Here is a 3,351-nt window from a genome sequence, read left to right on the forward strand (position 1 = left end):
CGCATCTGCTAAACAGTCATAAATTCTTTTGGCCAGTAGTTTTGTCATCAGCTTGTAGTCTATGTTTAAAAGGTTTATTGGCCTCCAGGTTCCTAATACATCTTTGTTTCTCTTCTTGCATATCAAAATTATACCATCTGCAAAATCCTCTCCTATCTTTCCACCCTCCATAATTTCCCTGTATGTTTCTATTGTATGTGTCCCCAACCACTGCCAAAATTTTTCATAGAATTCCATTGGCAGTCTCTCTCTTCCCAGGACATTCCCTCTCTTAGAAGGTTTTATATTGTTCTCCAACTTTCTAATACTTAACTTCTCCTCTAGTTTTCTTTCCTTTCTATCTTCTAGTATAGGGCAGGTGAAATATAGCCTACAGGATGGATCCAGGCACTTTCATCCAGCCTATGGCACCCCCCACAATGAATTTTGCCCCGCCCAGCCCTTCTGCCAGCAAGGGTTGAGGCAAGGCACTTACAGCCACCCCCAACATATAACTCACTCCCACACTAGTGGGCAGAAGAGCTGGCCCTGCTAGCATGGGGTGGGGCTGCTGCTGCTTCCCCAGCATCCCACTCCTTCTGGGCATCAGGTAGAGGAGCTGGACTGTGGGTGGGGCTGCAGGTGTGTGAGAGTGTGGAGCATGGGCCTGGGGCTGGCTGAAGCACAGAGCCCACACCCCTGGGCAGCAGCACAGAGCTCAGCTGGGCAGGGTGTGGGTGTGAGGGGGAGGAGTGTGGGGACCCCACCCACACTCTCCCCATGGTGCGCAGCCCTGGCAGGCAGTGGGAGAAGCAGCAGCAGGGGAGGAGAGGGGTTGGGCTCTTTGCTCAATGTGGCTGCCTGGCTCCTGGCTCCAGCCAGAGCTGCAAGTAGCACAGTCCTGGCTGGGCTATTTGTTTCCAAGATGCTTCCTGCACTTGTGGGGCACAGGATGGAAGCCTCAGGTACTGGAGTGGGCTGGGGTGCAGAAAGCATCTGGCTCCAACTCCTGGGGCTTCCCTCCTGTGTCCTGCGAGTGTGGGGAGTACCAGGGAAACAAATGGCCTAGTGGGGGCTGAGCTCTTTGCTGTGATGTGAAGCGCTCACTAGAGCTAGGCACCAGCACCCCCACCACCTGCTGCACCACTGGGGGAATGGGGGGAGGTTCCCACACCCCTCCCACCTTCCCTCACACCCCATAAACCACACACACAGATACACCCCCCAGTGTTGCCTGTGTTGACTGCGGGAGAGGATAGTGTGTTCCACAGCCACACACCCACACCTGCCACACAACCCCCCAACATACTTGATGCACCCCCTACACAGCCACACCCCCTCACAAAATCCCCCCCACACACATCTATACCCCAGTCTAAAAACCTCCACACCCCACCATAAACAAACACACTATACATCCCCCACCGCACACACAGCCAATCATCCTACTGACACACAATAGAAAAGACTATGAATTTATTTTTGAGTTATTATGCAATCACCCTGGTATACGATACACAAACAAATCATGCAAAAAATTTTTGTAATAAAATTAAAATATAGTAGGTGTTTGACTTTTAGTGTATGATTTGTATTTTTCTGATTCTAAGATGGCAACCCCTCCTCCCAAAAGGAGTATTTCCAGGGGGCAAGGTGAGAGACTTCCAGTGGCAAAGATCAGGGGTTACAGGTAGGACTTCTGGTCCCAAGACAGTGACCAGGGGGCAGGACACCTGTCAGCTCACCAAACCTTGTTAAGCAGCCCTCTGCTGGAAATAACTGTCTGCCCCTATTCTAGTTCTTCCTTTATACCCTCGAGGAACACTTTTATATTTCTACCATCCACTTCTCTTCTTTTGTACAGCAACTTATAATACTCCACCACCACATCCAATACCCTTGCACTCTCTTCTTTTTGGATTCCTTCTCCAGTTCTGACTGCTTTCAGCTCCTTCCTTCTTTTCCTCAATTTTGCTGAAAAATACTTACACTATCCTTCCCTGTTATTCATCTAAGTCTCTTTGGTCAGAAATATTTTCTCATCCATTTTCTTTTTTCACCATTCTTCAGTCCATCACTTTGTATCTTCAAGTTCTTCTTTCACTCATACTCTTCCTACCCCCTCTTCTAATAATTCCTGCTTCCTTGCCTGAAGTCTTTCTAGCTCTTTCACTGTCTTCTTTGCCTCTCTTCAACCAATGTTTCTGAAACAAATTTACTTGTTCTTCTTTTTACCGTAGTCCACCACTCCCAGATGCTTTTGTAGTATCTCTTCAGAGACCTCCATCCTTTATATACTTCTCCATATTCTTGACAGGCCTGCTCATCTTGTAATAATTGAACATAATAAAACAAGTGTGCAATATACAAAGTCATTTTAAATATTCTGTGCTGCTACTTGATGCCATTGACTCTAATCTTTCCCCCTCTTCACATCCCTGTGTGCTATCCCCACTCTTCACATCCCTCCCTTCTATCCTGGGAAAAATCCTGGAAAAATTCATTAAGGATTATATGTGCAAAAGACTTGCAGAAGGTAGGATTCTGAATGACAGCCAGCATGGCTTAGTAGTGGGCAGGTATTGTCCTACCAACTTCATCTCCTTTTACTATCAGGTGAGTCACCACCTGGATAAGGGAGAAGTGGATATTGTATACCTTGACTTCCAAGAAGTCTTTGATCTGGTATCCCACAATGTTCTCACAAGAAAATTGGAAGATAGTGGGCTTAACTGCAAGACAGTTATGTGGGAAGGAAGCTGGCTATGGGGTAGGACCCAGAGAGTCCTAATGAATTGATCTATGTCTTCTTGGCAAGAAGCGGGCAGTGGTGTACTGCAGAGGCCAGGGCTTGGTTCTGTACATTTCAGCATCTTCATCAATGATTCGGATGAGGGGGTGAAGAGCTCACTGGCTAAGTTCACAGAGGACACCAAGTTATGCAGAAGCATGGTCACATTTGAAGATGGGCTACAGATACAGGTGGATCTATATAGGCTAGCAAGTTGGGCAAGTCAGAACCAGATGAAGTTCAACGTCAAAAAATGTAAAATGCTCATCTAGGGATGAACAATCTGCTGCACACCTGCAGGCTTGGCAACGTCAACGTGACCAGCACTGCAAATGAAAGAGACCTGGGGATAATAATAGACCACAGCATGAATATAAACCAGCAATGCGAATCTGTTGCCAGCAGGGTGAATAATACTCTGGCATGCATCAATCAATGCATCTCCAGAAAAGTCAAAGGGGTGATTCTTCTTCTCTACTCAGCACTGGTGAGACCCCAACTGGAGTATTGCATCCAGTTCTGGGCACCACACTTTAACAAGGACATGGTACAACTTGAAAGAATCCAGAGAAAAGCCACCC

This window comes from Crocodylus porosus, unplaced genomic scaffold (genome assembly GCF_001723895.1).
Source record: "Crocodylus porosus isolate Cpor-Errol unplaced genomic scaffold, CroPor_comp1, whole genome shotgun sequence".
In the NCBI taxonomy this organism is placed as follows: domain Eukaryota; kingdom Metazoa; phylum Chordata; order Crocodylia; family Crocodylidae; genus Crocodylus; species Crocodylus porosus.